The 24,372-nt window shown below is 44.8% G+C and overlaps 1 long non-coding RNA gene across 1 annotated transcript; it reads right to left on the reverse strand.

Annotated features, from left to right (window-relative positions):
• Nucleotides 1–10,710: 10,710 nt before the first annotated feature.
• Nucleotides 10,711–23,866, reverse strand: LOC128401813 (uncharacterized). The gene is made up of 3 exons (XR_008327536.1): nucleotides 22,509–23,866; nucleotides 16,260–16,361; nucleotides 10,711–11,599 (listed from the first exon to the last, which is right to left on the reverse strand). It is a non-coding gene; the product is annotated as an uncharacterized LOC128401813 (long non-coding RNA).
• Nucleotides 23,867–24,372: the final 506 nt, after the last annotated feature.

The raw sequence follows: 24,372 nt of genomic DNA on the forward strand, positions 1-24,372 counted from the left end.
TTCAGAGAAAGAAGTCAGCGCTCTCCGTCCATGGCATGCGGCTTCACTCAGTAGGGGAAGCAGTCGACTCACAGCAGCGCACCGCTATCCGTCCCCCGTTGCGGGTCGGGGGGGCGCAAATGGTGCCCGCCGAGTCACCAGGTCCACAGGCTTCAACGCCTGTGGTTTCTGAGGGTCCCCGCGTCGCCGCCGTGGCAGGACCCGACCCCTACTAAGCCGATTCCCTCCGGAGCTCGGAGGGAATCCGCCATTAGGCGATGGCGCTAACCCGGAAGTCCGTGACTAGCTTGGTTTTGATTCAGCCTATAATATTGTGAACATATTCATCAATAAATATCAATAAATTCTCAGTTCAAAGAAAATTATTGGAAAGTGGAGACAGAGACAGAGAGAGAGAAGGAAAGAGTACAATTCATTTGACCAGTGCAAAGCAATCTTATGCAACTTGACTCAGAAGCAAGCCCCAGTTCTTTCAGTGGGGTTTACTCCCTGATAAGTATGTTTAGGGCTGCAATGCCCAATGTCATTTTTTGTGATTGTTCTAGCACTCTTATTAATTTTCATCCTTCTTGAATTTAATCCATTCACTTTTAATTTATACGTATAATCTAAAGAGAAGACTCCAGTTAAAAAAGATGCTACCCATGGGAAATGGAAAATGGAAAACCTCTCCGTTTCCAGTTTCCCATCGGAAACTGGAAATCTATCCCATCTGGACAACATGTCTGATTGGACATGGCATATACATAATCATAAAATGTGCATGCACATAAAAATGTGCACATTACATCTTACTTCGAGCCAGACTTTTCAAGGCCCCAAGAAGAATGTGAGAAGTAAAAAGAGCTCAATAAGTCTGGGCATGTACAGATTGGACATGTGTGCCACTGAGTAACCACACCTCTAGAACAGGACCTAGAGCAGGGAAGGGCATTGCTGAACTAAAACTCTCATCATCCCTGATCATTGTCTCAGCTGGTTGGGGCTCATGGGAGTTGGAGCACACCAACATCAGGAGGGCCACAGGGTTCCCCTTCCCTAGCTAAGTGTGATGATTAGGCAGACTTCAACCTTGCATCCTCTGATTTTAGAAATTAAATACTTGCATTAAGTGGTAACTGGTTCAGGGCCAGAGAATGCGATCTTCTGAATGCCTCCTTGTAACACTATATACTGGCGTGCACAGAGATATTAGCGGACGTTTCAGTTTCCAAAACGGCAATTGGAGTTTTGTTTTCACAGGCTCCCTGCGCTTCCTGCTTTTGCCATATCTTTCCATTCATTAAACTGCAGCTCGCAATTAAACATTCTGACATAACATAGCTGGGATTCTTGAGCCGCAGCCTTAACCAGAGCTTCTCACAAGTTTCCTTCAGACGATTTTTAATTTTCATATCCTTCTGGGTCTGTGCCTCCTTTTTTTAACAACCCTGAGGAGCGGGAGAAAAACCACCCAGGCCTCTCTTAGGAACTGTATTGTCCCCTGTGTTTTCTTAGCGCACATATACCCCTTTTAGAAGTGTGTGATGACTGTGTATTTATAGAGCTAAGTGTGTACATACGCATATTATACAGTGTGGCACTTTACACAAGGGAGGTGGGGGGAAGGCAGCTGCCTAGGCATAGCTCCAAAGAAGCTAAATTAAAGTTTAATATTCCTTTTTGTGAAAAGTATTACTTGGCCCCATAGTGTTACAATGCAGACTGGCATTGATCATCCCCCTTGGGCAGAAGACTGTACTTGATTCAGGGTCACCAAGCTGGCACAAAGTCAGGAGGGCCCATAAGGATTCCAAAATCCATAATCAGACCATGCCTTTATAAGACCAACCAAAATGTCGCAAAACTTGCTTTTGAGCTCATTAGAATTCCAAAATGGGGGGAGGAAGGTGGTGTGGTGTTAAAGCCATAAAATATTCTTCCAAACGGGGTTTAATTTGCAAATGAGTCATTGGCAAGAGAGGTTTCTTTCTTTCTTTCATTCATTCATCATTGGATTTTCCCATTTGGCTGGCATTTTGATGCCAACCATTGTGTGAATGTTGCAAAACAAAGGTGCTTCCCCCTAAGACTCGACATTTTGCACTAAAAGAATTGATGGGGAAAGGCACAAGAAAATGGGGATGGGCGAATCTGTCCATTTTGGTTTTATCTCCATATCTCATTTCACCCCCAATCTTTAAGTCTACTTCTCCACATCTCTAGTGCTTAGCATTAAAAAAAAAAAATACTCCTCATGAAAATTCATCAGCATTTTTGTGTCAGTTTATCCTAATATACACATTTTTGCATGCAATTTTGTGGAATATAAACTTTTTTAATATACAAAGCAACATAATGCATTTGTAGAGGTTGTGTTCACTAATATAGGCCTTTTGATGCACACTTTAACCAAGTGTAAACATTCTTGTATAGTGGAACCTTGGGTTGCAAACGCGATCCGTGCGGAGCACAATCGCAACCCACAGCATTCTCAACCCGCAGCGCTGCATCTGCACACGGGCAGGTCACGAATCGGCACTTCAGCGCATGCACAAAGCACGATTTAGTGCTTCTGCACATGCGCAAGTGCCAAAACCCGGAAGTAACCCGTTCCAGTACTTCCAGGTGTGGCGCAGTGCGCAACCCGAAAACGCTTAACCTGAAGCGTCTGTAACCCATTGTACACATTACTTGTATGGAGAACTTCCCTGCAAAATTTGGAATCTTGTGAATTTTGATGGATTGCTGTGTTTCATTTCCCATTCTGGGTTAGAAAGTATGAATGCAGACTGAATCAAATCCCCCCTCCACCGCCCCATTCCTGCTGGAAAATGTGGGATATCAGAATGAATGCTCCATAAGTAGCTGGTGTTGTCTAACCTCCCCAGAAACGTTGTGCAAACAAATCAGGATGAGTGTTGTATGAACAAGTCTTTTGCTCCCTGCTTGCCTGAGCACAGCCCACCCTTTCTCCTCTGAAATGAAATTGACAAAGTGACCAGGTGGGGTGACCTTTGAAGAAACCATGTCAAAGAAAATCACACACACAGCTCCAGCCAACTAATGGGCAAGGGTCAGAAACAAGGTGTGTATGTGTCTGTATATGAGGTGTGTGTCTGTCTGTGTGTACATAGCAGTGCGGCAGGTTAGAAGTTCTATTGAGACAACATAGAACTGGATGAAGATAGAGATTCGGGGGGGAGGACCTTGTAGGGTAGTAGGTTGCTTGCTCTGTCGGGGTGCATTGTCGCCTCTGCTTGTACTCTGTTTGTACATAAAGTACTTAGTGACTTATATAGCAGGCATCCATTCTCCAAAAGTAAACAGCATGCCCTTGGAGCCTGCTGCTGGCTGCCGAACTCAGACTTCTGTCTCTTTCACTGGCGACATTCCAACTCCCACTGTTCCTGTCCAGGGACTTTTGTGCTCTAGCTACCAGCAGCCACACACACAGTGTCAAACATACAAACAAACAAACAAACAAGCAGCATCAGAAAAACAGCAGGAGAGCAGCAGAACTTAAACACAACCGTTAATCCAAGACCAAAGGGGGCTGCTGAATTGTGCTGAGTAAAGATGAAGCCTGGCTAGGATAGCCATGTGCTCTCCTTTACAGAAGACAGTCCACAGTTTGAAGGGGTTTCAGGGGACAGTCCTCTGTTTTGAGGTGCTCCCTGTCTGAAGGGTTGTCTGGTTCAAGTCTGGTTCTGGCCTCACCTCAAAGGAGTTGGGAAATGTTCAAAAAGGGCAAACAGAAAGATCATGCGGTTGGAACAACTCCCCCATGAAGAAAGGCTGAAGCATTTGGGACTTTTTGGGGTCACGAAGAGTCAGACACGACTAAATGACTAAACAACAAGTTTAGAGAAAAGGCGAATAAGAGGTGACCTAATAGAAATTCATAAAATTATGCATGGCGTGGAAAAAGTGGATAGAGAAAAGTTTTTCTCATAATACGAAAACTTGAGGGCATCCAATGAATCAGAATGTTGGAAGATTCAGGTCAAATAAAAGAAAGTACCGTATTTTTCGCTCCATAGGACGCATTTTGGGTATACATCAGAAGATCTGTCTGTGGGTAAGGAATTTCCTGACTGATAGGCCGCAGACAGTGAGAATGGGACCTCACTATTCTTCTACTCTAGTGTTAAGCACAGGAGCCCCTCAGGGATGTGTGCTAAGTCCCTTTCTCTATTCCCTGTACACATTTGATTGCACTCCACTGTATAAGTCCAACACAATCATCAAATTTGCGGATGATACAACGGTGGTGGGGCTCATTAGTGAGAACAATGAGACTGCTTATAGGAAAGAAGTACAGGGGTTAATTCAATGGTGTAAAGAAAACAATCTTATGCTTAACACCAAAAAAACCAAAGAACTCATAATTGACTTTAGGAGAAAGAAAAGTGTATTTTTACCATTGCACATAAATGGCGAGGAGGTGGAGAGGGTTGGTAGTTTTAAATACCTGGGCATTTATATCTCTGAGGACCTCTCATGGACTGCAAATATTAATATGGTTGTGAGGAAGGTGCAGGGGAGGTTGTATTTCCTGAGAATGCTCAGGGGACTGAATCTATCTCAGCACCTACTTCTGTCCTATTATCACAGTACCATTGAGAGTGTCTTAACCTATAGTGTATTATCGTGGTATGGGAGCAGCTCTGAAACGGATAAAAAAGCTTTACAGAGAATAATTAAAATTGCCCAGAATGTTATTGGGCTCCAACTACCAACCCTGGATGAGATCTTCACGTCTCGCACTTTGAAGAAGTCACACAATATCCTGAGAGATCCCACCCATCCTGCTCACAACTTCTTTGAACTGTTGCCTTCGGGCAGAAGATATAGGACAATGAAAACACGAACCACACGCCTTCTGAATAGTTTCTATCCAAGAGCTCTGATTGCACTAAATAATGATCTTAGGGCCAGTTGCAAGAAATAGCAAGCAGGAAGTAGGAAGGAATGAGATAGGTTTTAGGTTATGTTATGCCTTTAAATAGGTTATGTTATATTCTGGATTATGTTATGTTTTATAGATTATGTCTGAATAGGATGAGAATGTTGGAGATACGTGCAAATGTGTATGTGAACCCGGTCTTTGGGTGGGTGTTTGATTTTCGTTGTTGTGTATACTGTGTATATATGGACAATGACAATAAATTTATCTTATCTTATCTTATCTTTATCTTATTTTCCCTCTTAAAAACTAAGGGGGAAAGTCTGTGTGTCCTATGGAGCGAATGCAGGGGGGAGGCAGGCAGGAAAAGCCCCCAAGAGCCACACACAAGCTTGGCGCGGCTCTTGCGGGCTTTTCCCCAGGAGGGAGAAGGGATTGACGCGGCCAGTCAGTCCCTTCTCCCTCCTCGTAGAAAAGCCTGCAGGAGCCGCACACTCCTTAAAGGGTGCGCGGCTCCTGTGGATTTTGCGGGAGGTGGGGGAATTGCCATAGCCGCACACAGCCTCTCCAGCTGGGAGAGGCTGCGCAAGGCTAAAGAAGCTAAGGCAGAGAGCACGATCCATCCCTTCATTCATGCGGTGCCTAGTTCAACTATGGACCTTGGTCCTGCAGGAGACAGCAATGGCCACCAAGTTAGAAGGCATTAAAAAAGGATTAGACAAATTAATGGAGGAGAAGGCTTTTGATGGCTACTAGCCATGATAGCTATGCTCTGCCTTCACAGCTTAAGGCTACTGTGAGAACAGGATGGTGCACTAGATGGGCCTGATCCAGTAGGCTCTTATGTTTTTATAGTTTTAAGATAAAGATGGAAGAGCAGGAGGGGACTTAAAGTTAGCAGTCACCAACAGTTAGAAGCTGGACAGCAGACATAGGTCACCTGTTCACCGTCTAACTGAGGAGGGTGAGATGCATTTCCTCTGGAAAGAGTTCCATGATTCTGGTGCTACTGTTGGTGAGGTCAGAACTTGTGCAGGACTGTGTCTGGCTAATCTTAATGAATGGCTAGAATTATGTCTATGGATATATATATGATTTCCATCCTGGCCTGTGTTCATCACAATCAGCACTGTGTGAGTTCTGCTACAATTCAACTTCCACTAAAACATACGCTATCCACCTTGCTATCTGCTATAGCCAAAGGTTGCATATAACTAATTGCACAATTGATCTCAATTGTTAAAAACAATGCAATAAACAATGTAATTGTTTTCATAATGTTTGTGTGCTAAAAAAACAACAGTAATGAATACTGTTGATACTCACTTGTGTGGTTTCCATTTCTGACCTCTGATGATAATGCAAAATTTGTAGGAATTTCTGCTCCCATTTCTGTTTCTGATAGAATTCCCAAACATCTCTAATTATCTCCTGATGTGACTTTACTAAGGACCCCGTCAGACTACTGTGTGTGTATTCTGCTGATGTCTTCTGCGACATGTCATTGATGCAATAATAGTGTGTTAGTAGTGGATTTAAGCTGTACTGGGGTTATAATGGATCATCTACATACCATTCTGTTTTATTAGTTTTCCTGCAATGCTTCCCCAGTGTTACTGCATTATTGCCATCCAGGCGCTATAGAACAACTAGAATGGGGCAACAACAAAAAACAGGAAAACGTGTGAAAGGTTACAGGATTTCAGCAAGAAGCTATGCAACATGCACTGATCGGAAACAAAGCAAGTACAAACAGTACTGAAAGTGGGATTGCATCTAACCACCGTGATACCATCATGAGCACAAAAAATCATGAAGTTCTAGAACAGGCATGGCCAAACTTGGCCCTCCAGATGTTTTGGGACTACAATTCGTATCATCCCTGACCACTGGTCCTGTTAGCTAGGGATGATGGGAGTTGTAGTCCCAAAACATCTGGAGGGCCAAGTTTGGCTATGCCTGTTCTATAACATAAAAGCACCCCATAGCATGTGCACTACCAACTAACCAGAGAACCAGCGTCAAGGCATTCATGTTTTCCTGCATCTCTTTCTTTTCAAAAATTTAAGCACGGGTAACTCATAAACAGTCCCTACAGATGCACAGATCATTTGTTTGCCATTTGTTCATTTGAATTAAGCCTCCATCTGGCAAGTTCTTGGATGTGAAATCTGGCCCTGCCTTCTGGTATGAAATGTTTAAACAGGTTTCTCATCAACACATTGTGCTGGAAAGCAACACAGCTATGTAATTTTAAGAGGCAACGTTTCAAAAACAAAATAGCGAGGGCTGGGAAATTGTACCGAAAGGCAACTTTGAACATGGTAAAATGCAGTTTAACATTCAAGATCCCCCCCCCCACTATTTTTGTGGTAAATGTTATTTTCTAAAGTGTCAAAACATATATACAGATTATTTAAAAAATGAAATACTGTGGCTAAAATCCAGCACAGTGTTAGGACGGCTTGCTTGGAAGTGAATCACATTGATCTATGTGGGAATTACTTCTGAGTAAATGTACTCTGGGATAGGGATAAAGTATGTTCAGTTTTAAAATTGTGGGTCAAATATTTTGAAAACAATTGCGTACAGTTGACAACACTGGCAGTATTAAAGTAAAATTCAACAGTATAACATATATTGAAGTGATGTAAGATAGGATAATAGAATTAGATAGATATATCAAAATATGCAGGAATGGTGGATAAGTTAAATGAACCTTGGAAGGGGAAGGAAGGAAGTTAATGAATATATGGTATAATAGATGACATTTAATTTGAAATGTAAAATTTGAAAAGTTAATAAAAATGGAAAATAAAATAAAATTGTGGGTTTCCCCGTGCCTCTCTTCTCCCTTTGTGTCTATTTTTCTGTGAGCTCTTAAAACTTAGACCTATATAGGCAATTAAATTGCATTTAGCTTCCCTGAGTCCTTAGGTCCATAGAGGTGGATACAAACAGCAAGAAACTAACAGCCCTGTTTTGCAGAACCTCCAGTTTGTGGGCCTAATTGCAGCCGGCACAGCTCCCCATTTGGCCTACAAGGCCATTCCTCAGAAACCATGCCCCCTTGTCCCACACCTGTCACAGACTACAAAGGAACAACCAGGAGCTTAAAGGGAGCTCCCCATTGTTCTTTTGCAAGCAGGGCTCACTGTCCTCCCCAAGCAGCTGATCGACACGGACACAATGCCCGCCACATTAAGGAATCCACCATTTCCCCTTCTGCAGATGCCTGTGTTATGAACATCAAGGGCTATAACCTTTCTCTCTGTCTTTTACATAATTAATAGTTAAATAGGTCTGTTTGGATGGGCATTGATCACAGGAAGATACAGTGATACCTTGGTTCTCAAACTCAATCTGTTTTGGAAATCCATTTTACTTCCAAAACGTTCGCAAACCAAGGCGCCACTTCTGATTGGCTGATTGGCCCCAGAAACAATGCCAACAGCCAAAACGGATGTTCAGCTTCCAAAAAACTTTTGCAAACCCGGAACACTTACTTCTGGGTTTGCGGCATTCGGGAGCCGATATGTTTGGGGACCAAGCTGTTCGGGAACCAAGGTACCACTGTACTTGATTCAATGAGAATCAGACAGCTTACAATGAAGAGATTGATTGAGTTCAGTGGGACTCTATTGGATGCCTAGAGTTGCACTGTTTGAAATGCCAGCGTGAGTTTCTTGAAAGATAGTTGGGAACCACTGCAGACAACTGACAAAGTACACCAGCAGTGATGCTTCTAGACAAGAATTTCCAAAACCACTGATTCATTGGAAAGCTACAGAACCAAGCTCTGGAAAAAATTTCAAGCATTCCAAGGTAGGATGTTGTCAAACTGGTGACTCCCACTCTCACCACCTCCAAACTAACAGGACATAACAATAAATATAACTTGGGGGGCGGCGGGAGAATGTTCAATAATGCTGGAGAGAATATTTCTCCCTCCCTCCCTCCCTCCCTCCCTCCAACACATTCTGGCTTGCAATGACACTTTTACACTTGGTGCCATCTGAAAAGGCGTGTCCCAGGCGCACTGGCAGGTTCTGCGAAGCTATTTATCATGCAGTGACGGCAGAAAACAGGTGAGCTGCCTGCCTGCCAAGTTTGCCTTCTCAATCGTTTGAAAGATGAAGGATCAGTACTTAAAAAAACCAAACCAGTAACAAAAAACCCACAACCCCGCTAACAAACAAGATCCACTCATGTCACGCTGAGTGCTCAACATTATACAAGAACAACAAAACTCACTTGCAGCAAAGAAAAGAAGAAAGAATGTAATTTTATATCCCAAAGAAAACGCACAAGGCCTTCACCATGCTGGTTTGACGATGATGGAGTGAAAAGCATAAGGAATCATTTATGTTCACAGTTGCTGACAGAATCTCATGCGTTCTAGGCAAAAACACCCACTGAATATCCACATCCATATGTGTTGTATATTGCTTTTAGAAATCGACTGAAATCGACAGTAGAAACCAGGTATAAAGTTGGCGTAAAGGTCCTAATGGTTAAAGGTAGAAAGAGCTATGGAACATCCAGTTCTCTCAAGTACAGGCCTGGTGCAACCCTAGCTCCTATTTGGGAAATTTTCCACGTCCTAAATTTAAGTTCTTCTCTCCATTCCTTCAACATTTCAGTCCCCTGTCCTACTTCTGGCTACGGATGGCCAAATAAGTCAATGTTGGTTCCTCTCCATTTCTATTTTTTGCAGTTTTACGTTTGGTTCTTAACAGTGGTTCAGGAATTGTTTATTTTCAAGTCCTTGTGAAAATTCATCGGCATCTTAGTGCAAATTTATCCCAATATATCCATTTTTGTATGCAATTTTGCCTAATGCATAGAATTTCATTAATCAAGTTTCCCTAACATGATGCATTTTTGCATGTTATTCCCCCCAATAATGCATTTTTTTGTATGCTATTGCCACTACTATATGCATTTTGTGTGCACTTTGCCCCTAGTATACACGTTTTTGTAAACATTGCTTGGCTTGCAAACTGAATGCAAAATTCAAGGAACTGCAAATTTCGAAGGGTGCCTATGTTTCAGTTTGTATATGGCTACAGAAAGTGAGAAGTAGGTAGGTTTGCATTTAAATGCAAACTGAACCCAATTTCTCCCCAGTTTCTATTTCTGGGAGAGTTTCATTTTTTATTTTTTTATTTTGCTGAGAGCCATGCCTGAGGAAAAAAATCCTTTGCATTGCTGAGTTGAATTCAAGCTGGCAATTGAAAGGAATTATTGGGAATGCGCTCTAGGCCCACTTCTGATTCTTCTTCATTTTCAAGCTGCGGCTTGAGGTTTCTCACGCCTGATATCATATACGATGTCAGGAGCAAGGAAAGTGGGTGTGGTTTGCCTAAAATAGCCAAGCGAGCCAAACTCCAAGGCCTGGCAGGCCTCAGGAAGCCTGTGCACCAGAGGTTCCCCACTCCTGCCTTAGACCTCTCATTAGAGTGTTCTTTACCGCAAAGTCAAGAAACAGCACAACCTGTTGGCAACTAAAAAAATAACTATACAATGGTTTTATCAACAGTTCTCAGTAACAACAACAAAGCCAGAACAGCAGCCCTGCAGACCAGTTGAAAACCGGCAGACCACTTAAACCTTTTGCCTTCTACGAAAGATAATGTGTGATAATGTTCACTCTATAAAAGGCAAGTAGAAAGAAATAAGAAAGCAGGCAAGGGTCAGGGCTGGCCAAGGGCAGGCTGGAGTTGATGGACCAGCCTTTACTGGTTATTAAAATCATGGGCCCCAGGCCAGGAATTTGCTAGTCCATTGGAAAAATCCAGACCTGATTCAAATGGTCTCAACTATTTTGCAGTCTTTCAATAGAAGGTGTGGCTCACACTCATGGGCCACCAGTGGTTGGCAGGCCTTCATGTGAGAACCTCTGATCTGAATACAACCTCAAACAAATGCCAGTGCTTAGGGTATAATAAACACAGGTCATGGGCTGACCTTATCCCAGTGGTTCCCATGGTCTGAGTACCCGGCCCATTTTCATTTTTGGCATCTTCTGAAGAACTAGAAGCCGCCCAGCTCCTCTCTTGCTGTTTCAGCTTGTTAATTACTTCGCGCTACTAACATGAACTGCACATTTCAAGACACATATTCCTCCTGGGCTTTGTTTACTTGTTATTATACTTTTAAGTGTCATCTGAAATTCCAGATGATCGCTCACTGTGCCCTAGATTGTGGTGCTACCAGAGATGATTTATCATATCTGAAGGGAAGTACGGTCATATCTGTAGGAAAATGAAGATGCAACACAGGGGGATAAAAGGGAGTTAACACAGTTCCGGCTGTAAAAGGGGCTGAGGAAGATGACATTTAGGTCCTGTGCAATGTAATTTCCATCTGACTAGACTGGGCACATATCCAGCTTTTACTTCAGCCCCAACTTCACACTAAGCATAGCTGACGTCTCTTTTAAAAGCTTCAGAGAACAAACTGACTTGAAGTGACTGTTTAGTTTTTAGCAGAAGGAGGGAAAATATGTGTTTGGTAGCACTGGTGAAGTCTGAGCTAGTGTACTGCTTAAGGAGCGACGTTGTTGTAAGGAGGGGGGAAATATCTGGTGTGGTTCACAACTGAACGTGAATCTTCCAAATCCACACTTCTGAAATGGTACACGGACCAAAATCCACCTGTCCTCCAAAATTCATGCTTCTCCAAATTTTGTGATACGCTTCTCCAATCCTGAATGTTTAGTACAAAAAATGCACACATTGGGGGGAAACAAAATGCCAAAATGCATGATGTCCGGGGATCTTGCTTTCTAAAATGTGTATCTTAGGTAAAATTGCATAGAAAAAATGTGCATACAAAGCAGACAAAATTTTGTGAGGGCTTAACAAAATCGCACATTGATGTAGCAAACTGAATTTAAGGTTAGGAAAGAGAAATTGTGAGAAAATGAAATCCATAGATTTGTCCATCCCTAGTTATTAGTACAGATAGGAAAATTGCTCTTGTGGTTGCTGGAGAAGAATGAAAAGCTACACCTGTTGAAATTCCTTCTTCTATTCATCTTTTTAAAATGCAGCAGCCCTTGTAAAGACTTAGACCCCATCTGTACAGTACACTGAAAGCACTATGATATCACTTTAAACAGTCATGGTTTCTCCAAATGAATTATGGGAATTGCAGTTTGTTAAGGATGCTGCAGGTTAGGAGACCCCTATTCCCCCCACAGAGCCACTATTTCTGGAGTGGTTTAGCAGTCAATCCCTGTCCACAGGGAACTCAGAAATGTAGGTCTGCTTAAAGTGGTATGATCCTGCTTTAGATGTATAGTGCAGATGGGTCACTGTCATATCACACAGATGCACACATACACCCTCATTTGCTGTTGTTGTTGGCATCCGTCTGTCTCGAGAGATAATGGAGGGTGCCTCTGGGGGTCAAACCGCTGTATTAGCATCACCAAACTGATCTCCCCAGGGCACAAGCCTGGGCAGTGTGTATAGAGGTCTTGGGCTGCCAGACAACAACCTCCCCCTCTTGGCCTCACGGAAGAGATCCAAAGGAAAGCAGAGCAATACGTTTGGCACCAGCTAGGCTGAGGGAGTTGCCAGAAGGAGGGTGTACAAGATGCCATCCAAATATCTTATGGATTCCACTCTGGATTTGTCTAGGGTTTAGTCCTTGTGCATTCTCTTGTGCAATACCATTTTGCTGGTGCAAAACATTTCCCCAGTGGAACCAGTATACGGCTAAGTGACTTCAACTTTGTGGTACATTGGAAATAACACTTACTAAAAACCAACAATTTTCTAACTGCTGTACATATATTAAAATACGGTAGTCTCTTTCTCATAAACTAATAATTGAATAGACACGATACAAAAGGGAAAAGGAATGGGGACAGGAGATGAAAGCAAATGGATAATGTATAATAATATGTAAAATTATGATAAAGATAGTCACCAGATTAAAGGCATTTTAGTTTATTAGTTTTAGTTGACTGACTCATTAATTGATTAAATGTGTGTAAAGTTGGCATATTAATAAAACAATGGTCGTAAAGGGGGGGGAGTCTTTATTTTAAGGTGTTCCAACTGAGGTTACAGCAGGAATTTTCATAGAAAAGGCATTCCTTGTTCTCTGCCACATGGGACAGCCTTGGGATAAAACAATTTATCATTTCTACATATAGCAGCAGCATGCAGACATCTTTGGTGAATTGTTGAAAGATCAATATATTTTGACAAATACTGTTTGAATGAAAGGTATACAGTTATTCTTATTTTTATTTTTGCTCAGGTTCAAGGCTGAATACAAAAAAACTACAGAGTGCACAGATCTGAAGTACGCAAAATTATTGCATATTCTTCAAGGCGTTTGCCCAAGACGGAGTTTGATTACCTTGTTGGTACCTCTGGAACAAATGAACATGTCTTCAGGGCTCCTTGTTCCTCTGGGGGGGAAAACCATCCCATCCAAATGTTGCCTTTGCATCTCCCCCTTTTGAAATAACTACCAGATGCAAAGGATTTTGCTTGGACATGCTGCAAAGGAACAATGAGCACTAAGTTCTGTTGCATTCTGTTCCCATCAAGCAACTGAAATCTAAAGCAGCACTCAAGTTTTGCCAGAGTTTTATAATGCCAATTGCTTCCAATTTTTTAAAAATACAGATTATATGCCCATGTATTCATAGAGATGTGAGGCTGCAAGCGACACACCCAGCTGTTCACCAGCATTGTACCCAATTCTATCCCAATTGTGAGAGGACGAGTGCCCTTTACCATCAACCTAATCATGTCCGCCCTCTCAAAGAATACCAGTAGAAAAGAAAGATGACCAAATGTTGTACAGCCAGCTATTCAAGCATCAAACTCCTACCTCCTGATGAAACAGAAAGATCAGTTCAGCTGTACTTTGGAAGTCACAGCATGTGACATCAAAGATCACCTGTAGTGTTATCACCCGGGAGATGATCAGAACAGGAGAGCACATTGCTGCTCTCATTAGGACCCTTTGAATTTCTCCATCAGCCGACCTCTGCCTCTCAAATCACCATGAACCAAGATAGAAAATATTAAATGAGGTCACGGGGGCTCTCTCCCTCTCATCTCCTTTAAACGGCATGGGAGACATGGTGTGACAGATCTGTCTGTACAATTTCTTCTTGCTGCAGATATGTTTTTGTTTTCCAGTTTTCAAAGTCATAAATGATGGGGGGGGGTGTTTCTATAGAAGTTTTCAGATTGTGCTTTGGAAAGCACTGCAATTAGAAGAAGATCCATCATGGCGGATGAGCTTCTTTTGTTTTGCTGAGAGACAAGCTTCTCAGTCATTATCAATGTCCCCTTCCTCACCATGCCCGGCTGCAAAGGAACACTGCCCACCTCTGCCTTGTATTCAGTTTCTTAGAAAAGTTTTCTCTCCCCCCCTTTTAGACTGACTAATTTGTCTTCTGTGAAATGGGTGCTTTGCAACAGACCATGTCAACACCAGCCATTTTGTGAATTTCAAATCTAATACAGATTTTTTTAAAAAGCTTAAAAGGCATGTTGCAGAAGGAAAGTGTTCAATAGGTGCCCAAAAGACAGAATCTGATATCTAGGGAGCTCCAAAAGGTCAGTGCCACCACACTAGAGGCCTGATTCCTAAACTTTACAGAATAGACCTCCTGATGAGATGGTGTCTGCAAGAGGCCCTCTCCTGCTAATTGCAGTGATTTGTTGGGTATGCAACAGATGATTATTTGGGGTGTGCAATGTGCCCCGTACTGACAGGGAACATGCGCAAGAATGCTTTGCAACACACATGGGTTTTGAAGGAGAAACAGCTCCCCACTGTGAGTTGGAAAGTTACTATTGGACAGCAATTATCTCTAGCATCCTGTTCCCACCGTGGTCAGTGAGATGCCTGAGGGAAGCCTATGAGGAGGACAGGAGTGTAATAGCACTTGCCCCACCTGTGGTTTCCAGCAACTGAAATTCAGATGCAATCCCTACAGACTTAGCATAGGGCAGCTTCCTATATCCTAAACCAGCCTTACCCATGGAAGCTCTTGTGGTTCATAAGAAGAGCCCTGGTGGATTGGATAAAAGGCCCATCTAGTTCAGCATCCTGTTCCCACAGTGGCCAGCCAGACGCCCATGGGAAGCCCACAAGCAGGACGTGACTGCAACAGCCCGCTCCCAAATTGTGATTCTCAGCAACTGCTATTCAGGTGGGAGAAGAAAAAGCTAAGGAGTAAACCCCAGACAAATCCCTAAGACGGTTGGATGGCCTCTTGTACGCCTCCTTCTAGCAACTCCTGCAGCCAAGCTGGTGCCAAACATATTGTTTCCTTCGGACCACATGAGTGAGGCCCAGAGGCGTCTTGTCATCTGGGCAGCCCAGAGCCTCCATACAGACTGCCCAGGCTAGCGCCCCAGAGAGATCACTTTGGTGCTGCTATTGCAACAAAAACAACACAGGAGGCAGCAGTTGTGAGGTACTGGTTTCTGTAGCCCCAGCAAGTGCTGTGATTCTCCAGTGGTTTGACTTCACCCCTGGAGGCACGCTCCATTGTCTCTTGAAACAGATAGATGCCAACAACCTCCTCTGAGAGTGAAGGTAGTGCATAGCCATCATGGCTAGTAGCCACTGTAAGCCTTATCCTCCATGAGTTTGTCTAACCCTCTTTTAAAGCCCTCTAATGGTTGGCTTGGGACACGGGTGGCGCTGTGGGTTAAACCACAGAGCCTAGGACTTGCCGATCAGAAGGTCAGCGGTTCGAATCCCCGCGACGGGGTGAGCTCCTGTTGCTCGGTCCCTGCTCCTACCAACCTAGCAGTTTGAAAGCACATCAAAGTGCAAGTAGATAAATAGGTACCGCTCTGGCGGGAAGGTAAACGGCGTTTCCGTGCGCTGCTCTGGTTCGCCAGAAGCGGCTTAGTCATGCTGGCCACATGACCCGGAAGCTGTACGCCGGCTCCCTCGGCCAATAAAGCAAGATGAACGCCACAACCCCAGAATCGGCCACGACTGGACCTAATGGTCAGGGGTCCCTTTACCTTTTTTAATGGTTGGGTTAAGTACTTCTTGTGGGAGTGGATTCCATAGTTTAACAATAATAATATTCTCATTTATACCCCACCCATCTGTCTGGGTTTCCCCAGCCACTCTGGGCGGCTTATGGCATATATAAAAACATAGTAAAATATGCAGTGCTTTTTTTCTGGGGGTGTGTGTGCAGGGGTACACATACCCCTAAACATTTTGTGACTCTAAGTTTGGCCTCATTGAAGGGCAGTATTTCGATATGAGTAGAAAAATGAGAGTATCCCTAAACATTTTTTCGGGGGGGGGGGGGGAGCACTGAAAATATGTGCTCTGTGAAGAAGTCCTTGTCAGCTCCTACCTGCAAAGAGGACCTGAGGCAGCTCCTTTTCATTATTTGCTTAAAGAGCTCCTGCTATTCCTCATGGGGTATCTTTGCGTAACAGCCACCTTCACGAAGGAACTGTAAAAGCAAGATGGAGGGAAGGCAATAGCTGTTAATGAAACCTGAGGTGGAATCAATGAGCCAGTGTCAAAATGGCAGCCGCAGGCGGGGTGGGGTGAGAGGGGAGGGGAGGGGAGGGGAAGGGCCAAGGAGGAAGACACAGGATTCACCTTCCCTGTCTGCCGTAAAGAAATTGTTTCAGCTCCGGACCTATCCAGAGTTGGGTTGGGGGGGGGCGGGGTTGGGTTTTTTGCTGAGGCAGAAAATACATTCTGTATTAAGTAACACCAAATTCTGCTCAGGATAAGTGTTGCCAATTAAATAAATCTGTAACACAGGAAGCTGCCTTATACCGGTAATTGACTTTTTTCTTTTTCTCTCCAATTTTAAGGGAGCGGCTTATATTCGGGTATTGTCTTTTTTTCTTTTTCCCCCCTTGAATTTTAAAGGTGCAGCTAATTTGCAGGTGCCGCTTATATTTGGGTCAATACAGTACAGTTGTACCTTGGGTTACATACGCTTCAGGTTACAGACACTTCAGGTTACAGACTCTGCTAACCCAGAAATAGTATCTCGGGTTAAGAACTTTGCTTCAGGATGAGAACAGAAATCGTGCTCCGGCGGCGCGGCAGCAGCAGGAGGCGGCCCCAATAGCTAAAGTGGTGCTTCAGGTTAAGAACAGTTTCAGGTTAAGAACGGACCTCCGGAACGAATTAAGTACTTAACCCGAGGTACCACTGTACTACGTCAGGCCACTGGTTCGTTTCTAACACTATTGTCTCTGTTGATGGGCAGCAGCTCTCAAGTATTACAGACACGAAGTCTCTCCCAGCCCTTAGCAGAGTTGCCGGGGATTGAACCTGGGACCTTCCGCATGCAAGGCAGATGCTCTGCTGTTGAGCTACAACCCAAAGTGGCTGGCTGGGGTGGAGCCACTATGTTAGCTTCTTGGCAGGTGGGTTACTGCTGCAAACACACCAATTCGGCACTCCTGCTGGTGCAGCGAGTGGCTGTGAGAGGAGCTAAAAGTTCTGCTGCTTAATATCCCAGGTCCAGTAGCAGTGGGTGGGTATCCTATCCTGGATCAAGGCAAGGTTGTTTTATATGCTCAATTAATAGACAAGAGAGAGAGAGAGACAACTTGCAACACAGTGTTCAGAAGAAGCTCTGTGTTCTGCTTTATGGATGTCTCTGTGCATTTACGTGTTTGGAAGGAATCAGATGATAATTTTGAAACTTAAAATGGGGGGGGGAGGGAGGGAAGAGTTTGCCACTTGAGGAGACCAAGGTTTGGTCTTTCTTCCAGTGCTCATCCCACAGTCAAACTTCCTCTGCCTGCTTAGCAAAGGGCAAGAGGCTCTCCACACCACCACACAGCCAAGAAGAACAGTGTTTAGCCCAAGGGGATAAGATGCGACTTGGACTGGTTTTGTGCTGTCTGGAAGCATCCTGTAAATACTGATCTTTTTCCAGAAGGGAAGCTGGCTGGGGCTGATGGCACATAACAGGAGCCATTTTCTCCTTGAAATAACTTTGCCCTTGTTAACACCGAGGCCTTGTTTTCTGCTCATAAATAATGCATCCCATTTCTGGGTCTCTCTCTCTCTCTCTCTCTCTCCTGCTTACATGCTAGTGTCAGATTCCACACTCTGCTTTCTGGAGACTGGCTCTCTGGCTCTCTGAAGAAAAGGAAAAGAAGAGGAGGGGGGAGGGCAGATTCAAGAAAGACGTAACAGACCCACAAGGCTTATTAGGCTTAACATCACTGCTCCCGACTGTGGTTTCATTTAAAGGCATCTGAGTCTTGCATTCCCCCTCCTTCCCCCTGATGCTGTCATGTGCTTTAGGTACCCTTTTCCTGGCATGCACAAATAATAAATAACACCCCCCCCCACAGCAGTGGGCCACATGCATGTTGCCTGGGCTTGTTCTTTCCAGATTCCTAAATCGCAGGACAATGGTCTTGAGATGGCACACAGCGCTGTGGCTTCGCAACAAAAGACCTCCAAGCTTTTAATTTTTCATATCAGACCCTTTCTTGCCATCCTGATGGTTTCCTTTTGATTGATCTTCTTTGACATCCCGCAACTGCTCCTTGTGTTTCCGGAACAGCCGCCACCGCTGCAGACCATCTCCTCTTAGGACTGGAAGAAATGTTTCCTGCAATCGTGCTTCGTTTTTCTTTTTTGCCTCCTTTTAATAACGTTAAATCTGTGCACGGCTTATGGCAGTGCACCTTTATGCGTGCCTGTTGTTGTTTTTTAATAGAGAGGGAGGGAATTGTGGGTGAGGGAGGATTTCTCAGATATCTTGTAAGATTGCAAAGTAGCTGTGAGGTGTGCCATGACAGGAAACGAAAAGGTGAGTTTAAAACTGTTCTGCTCCTGGATCTGTTCTTGGGTGGAGGAGTGTCCTTCCAGGGATGATGTGAGTTGTCTGGCTACATTCAAAACATATTGAAAGCACATTTCTTCCCCCAAAGAACCTGGGAACTATAGTTTACCCTGGAAAGCTATACAGTGGTACCTTGGGTTAAGTACTTAATTCGTTCCGGAGGTCCGTTCTTAACCTGAAACTGTTCTTAACCTGAAGCACCACTTTAGCTAATGGGGCCTCCCGCTTCTGCTGCACCGCCGGAGCACGATTTCTGTTCTCATCCTGAAGCAAAGTTCTTAACCTGAAGCACTATTTCTGGGTTAGCGGAGTCTGTAACCTGAAGCGTCTGTAACCTGAAGCGTATGTAACCCGAGGTACCACTGTAATTCCCAGCACCCTTAACAAATCACAGTTTCCAGGATTCTTTTGGAGGAAGTAATGTGTTTTAAATGTGCAGTGTAAACAGAGCCTCAGAACCACTACTGGCAGAAGGAGGGTAATTCCCTCAAGACCCCTCCTGTGAGGCTTCTGACTGCCATCAAGTCAGCTCTCTGAAGGAATATCTGCCCCGCTGGCCTAGATTTTATCTGTAGCGCTTCTTCTGGATCTGATGGGGAGGAGAGCGCTGCTGGGAAACGAATGCTGTTCATCAAGGCCAACTTCTATAACTGCATTACAAGAACTGTAACGTAGAAGAATTGCAGCTGAATGTTGGAAGACTCAAGACAGGCAAAAGAATGTACATCTTCCACAGCACACAGTTAAAACTAATGGAATTTGTTTGCACAAGATGTAGCAACAGCCACGAACTTGGATGGTTTTAAAGTGGGATCACACAGATTCATGGAGCGTGGGGTTATCAGTGGCTGCTAGGCATGATGATGGTGTTCTACCTCCACTGCTGGAGGAAGTAGGCCTCTGAATGCCAGTTGCTAGGAATCAGAAGTGGGGAACGTTGCTGGTCCACCTAGCTTAGTTTTGTCCACACTGACTGATGCTCTACCACTGAGTGATAGAGTGGGTGGCGCTGTGGTCTAAACCACTGAGCCTCTTCGGCTTGCTGGTCAGAAGGTGAGCTCCCATTCTTCTGTCCCAGCTTCTGCCAACCTAGCAGTTCGAAAGCACACCAGTGCAAGTAGATAAGTATGTACCGCTGCGGCGGGAAGGTAAACAATGTTTCTGTGTGCTCTAGCACTTGTCACGGTGTTCCGTTGCACCAGAAGCAGTTTAGTCATGCTGACCACATGACCCAGAAAGCTGTTTGTGGACAAACACCAGCTCCCTCAGCCTGAAAGCGAGATGAGCGCCGCAGCCCACAGTCGCCTTTGACTGAACTTAACTGGCCAGGGGTCCTTTATTTTCACCTATCAATGACCTACAATCAGGGCCTTTTTAGAAGCCAGAATTTGCTGGACCTCAGTTCCAGGACCTCTTAGGTGGACACCATTGCCATTCTAAGAGAACAAGGGAAGTGTTTGTGGTGCTTTCTGGCACCTTTATTTCTAGAAAAATAGCACTGCCTACAACCTTCCTCAAACATGATGCAAAAGGAGAAGAAAAACAGGTACGGAGGAGGGAAATAATCAAATGTTAGTTCTGGAGTTACTGCACAGGCCCCTTCTGGGAAAGGAGGAGCAAAAATTACAGCTGCTCCCAGCCAAGCTGATGGGGCAGAGGGCTTGTGGCCTCACCTCTCCTTCTGATGCAGCCAGGCTTTATGAGGGACTAAATTTGATTTCACTGTTACATTTATATCTCACCTTTCCTGCAAGGAGCTCAAGGTAGCCTGAGGGCCAGATCAGGAACCCTGGAGGGCTACACAGGCTTCCTAAGATGGAGATTCCTCGCCCCTAGTGAAATCAGCTCAGTGTGGGTTACTCACGGAAACAGATGAAGCCTTATAATGAGCCAGACCAATGGCTCAGTACTAACTGGCTGCAGTTCTCCAGGGTTTCAGATGTCTCCTACCTGGAGATGCCACTGCAGATTGAACCTGAGACCTTCTGTGTGCAAAGCGAATGCTCTGCCATTGAGCTGTGCCCTGGAAGAGCCACTCAAGCACAACCCCTAGCTTGGTACCTTTTTCTTGCAATGCTTCCCTCCCTCTTCTGGGTTCTCTCCAGCATTAGATCAGCCACAGAGGAAGCTGTCTGGCCGCAGACGAAGAGAAATCTGCAAGTGGAGCACTAACTCAGGCAGCGGAGGATGCAGGGCAAGATGTGGGCTGCACAACATACTTCAGACATACCCAAAACAAAACCACGGATGGAGAGGAAACAGCATCCAGGCCATCGGGAAGCGCATGCTTTGATCCGCGCCGATTGCTCTGGGCAGATGGCACATGGCTGCAGGAAGCAGGATGTTTTTAATGCTGCGAGCTGGAAAGCTGAGATGTACATTACACGAAGGTATTGTGCTCCATCGAAGTGACTCATGCACCTCTCCGAAAAGGCAAAGCAGGTGGCCGAAGAGCTAATATCCTTTTGCTAACAGTTATCACAACTCCCTGCATGTCTCTTCCCCACCCCCCCAGCGTTTGCTTTGTTTTAGGAGGGATCCAGGATCTGTCTCGACTGCCAGAAGTTATTCCTTTACCACTACAGTGGTACCTCGGGTTAAGTACTTAATTCGTTCCGGAGTCCGTTCTTAAGCTGAAACTGTTCTTAACCTGAAGCACCACTTTAGCTAATGGGGCCTCCTGCTGCCGCCACGCCATCGGAGCACGATTTCTGTTTTCATCCTGAAGCAAAGTTCTTAACCTGGAGCACTATTTCTGGGTTAGCGGAGTCTGTAACCTGAAGCATATATAACCTGAAGCGTACGTAACCCGAGGTACCACTGTATTTGGATTGGCATTAGCTGTGTGTGCTTGTACCCTAGGAGGAGGATGGAGTTTGCAGGAATCGGCCTTACGTTTCGCAGCTGTGCTCCTTGCTTTCGCGACATGCCCACACAGATGCATAACAGAGCTAAATACCATGTATATGTAGGACATAAGAGAATCTTACACAGACAGACACTTGAACAGGGATTGGGAACCTTTTTTGGTCCGAGGGCCAAAGTTGTCCGTGGGCAACTTTCCAGGGGCCTCAAGACAGAGGTGGGCAGGGCCACAGGCAAAAGCAGACAGACTCTTTACTAGGTGCAGTAGTCGACATTCCAGTCAGACAGAAGTCAGATGTTTCTACACAGACGCACCCCTCCATCTGCAGCTCTGTGGTAGAGCATCAGCTCTGTATTTTTAAGGTCCCAGGTTCAATCTCTGGCAACGTCGGGTAGGGTTGGAAAAGACTCCTGTCTGAAACCCTGGAGAGTCACAGTGTATACAGTACAAAGCTAGGCGGACCAATGTCCATACATAAAGTTTCAGGTTCAACCCTGGCATCTCCAAGTAGGATTGGGGAAGACTCCTGCCTGAAGTGCCTGGATAGCTCAGTTGGTGCTGATAACACCAAGGTTGCAGGTTTGATCCCCGTTATGGGACAGCTGCGTATTCCAGGTTGGACTAGATGATCCTCAGGGTCCCATCCAACTCTACAATTCTATGATTCTAGAGCTGCTGCCGTTCAGTGTGGACAGTACTGAGCTACATGGACCAGTGGATTGTCTGACTAGTGATAAGGCGGCTTTCTGATGTTCCAAATGTGTGTAAATTTACTCCAACCTTTAGTAAAGCTTTGCTGGATCCACATGACCTGCGCAAAACAATCCGTCACAAAACAATAGATACTAATAGAAAGCCTCTAAGAACCAACAGGAATGCCAAAAGGAAAATGCCCAACATCTTACCCCAAGGAAGATCACTTTGTCAAAGATGGCCAAGCCTCCTTAAGGAGTCGATTCCAAAGTCGGGCAACATCCTGGGTAAAAAACAATATCATAGATTTTGCAGCAAACAACAACAACAACACAGAGCCCCAGGGCAGAATCAGCTATGGTCCCTGGATTTAACAGACTCAGAGCACACTGGACTGGCAGCAGTTCTCCTAGGTTTCAGACAGGATTTCAGTCTCACATGGTTGGGACTGAACCTGAGACTTTCTGAATACAAACCAGAAGCTCTAACCACTGAGCCCCTTTCCTCTCACCCAGCAACTGTGGGAGCCCTTGATTTCTGTGGATCTCTGTTCATTGCATCATCCTCTCCTGCAAAGCTCCACCGATGTTCTTCTGCGCACATCATTTTGTGTTATCGTTTTGCAAAATCATTTACAATGTGTGGTTTATTGCAATTTTGCACGCCTGGGATCTATGTGAACCTGCTTTCCTTCCCTCCCTCCCAGGAATTTCACAAGTTAGTCATTGCGGCCTCTGTGCCGCCTTCCTTGCTTATTCTGCTTTATTTTGGTAATAAATTTTCCCATACAAATCCCAACCCTGAAAATCTCGTCTGTGTTTCAGGTTCCTAAAAGCAACTGCTTGTTTAAAAAAACAAAGCCCTGTTGAAATTTCCGAACTTCTTTGAGCTAACTCAAGAGGAAAACAAGAATTAATCATATACACTTTTTCTTTAAGCAAAGAAAAACCATCTAATTAAAGCCACAGCAGAGAATCCGAGCCCCCAAGCCACCTCCTCAAGTTGTGGAACTCAAGCTCCCAGAATTCCCTGGGAGGAGGGATTGACTGTTAAGCCAAACAGGCCAAGCTGGCTGGGCGGATGGGAGCTTTAGTTCTGTAAGGGGAATAGGGAACTTGCATGTGGAGAGCAGTGGCTCTTGGATGGAAAAAGCTTCCACAACCCTGGTCTAGTGGGATCTCCAGGACCCTCTTTCTATGAGGGCCCACTCCGCCGAGCATTGCAACTGAGATTTGAAGGTTTGTGGCCAAACATGAATAAAAATGTTCAAAACCAGATTCTGCTCTCTTTTTTTTAAAAAAGTAGAAAACTGCCGGGCCTCACCTTAGTCTCTCCCCAACAGTAACATGAGAATCGGAGCAATAATATTAACAGTCGTAAAACTGTTCCCCACACCCAGCTGGGGCGCTTCATAAAATATAATAAAATACAATTAGCATTCCAGGCACTTACATAAGTAGAAGCACAGGAACATAAGAGGGTGCCTCATACTGAGCCAGCCCAATTGGTCCATCTAGCTCCATATGCCAAACTCGTAGTCCCAAACTATGGTCCAGAGCATGGGTAAGCAAACTAAGGCACAGGGGCCGGGTGCAGCCCAATCGCCTTCTCAATCCGGCCCACAGACGGTCCGGGAATCAGCGTGTATTTACATGAGTAGAATGTGTCCTTTTATTTCAAATGCATCTCTGGGTTATTTGTGGGGCATAAGAATTTGTTCTTTTCAAAATATAGTCTAGCCCCTCACAAGGTCTGAGGGACAGTGGACCAGCCCCCTGCTGAAAAAGTTTGCTGACCCCGGGAGGTGCCAACTTGCACTGAAAATTGAGGGGGCCCTGCGTCACATGCGCAACATGCGCATCATCAGAGGAGAACAAATGTAGAGCACAGTGTGACTTCAATGGTCATTGGCTCTTCCTTTCTTGCACTAAGCCTCCTTCTACATTGGGGAACCCTCCTCCCTCCAAAAGGATATGGGGGGCAGAACAGCTCAGACCCTATGAGCTGGCACCCCTGCTATGGTCCATGGACCACCACTGGTCCACGAGCTTCATTCAGGGTGTATGTCCTCAGTGT

The sequence above is a fragment of the Podarcis raffonei genome, chromosome 14 (assembly GCF_027172205.1).
Source record: "Podarcis raffonei isolate rPodRaf1 chromosome 14, rPodRaf1.pri, whole genome shotgun sequence".
Classification (NCBI taxonomy): Eukaryota; Metazoa; Chordata; class Lepidosauria; order Squamata; family Lacertidae; genus Podarcis; species Podarcis raffonei.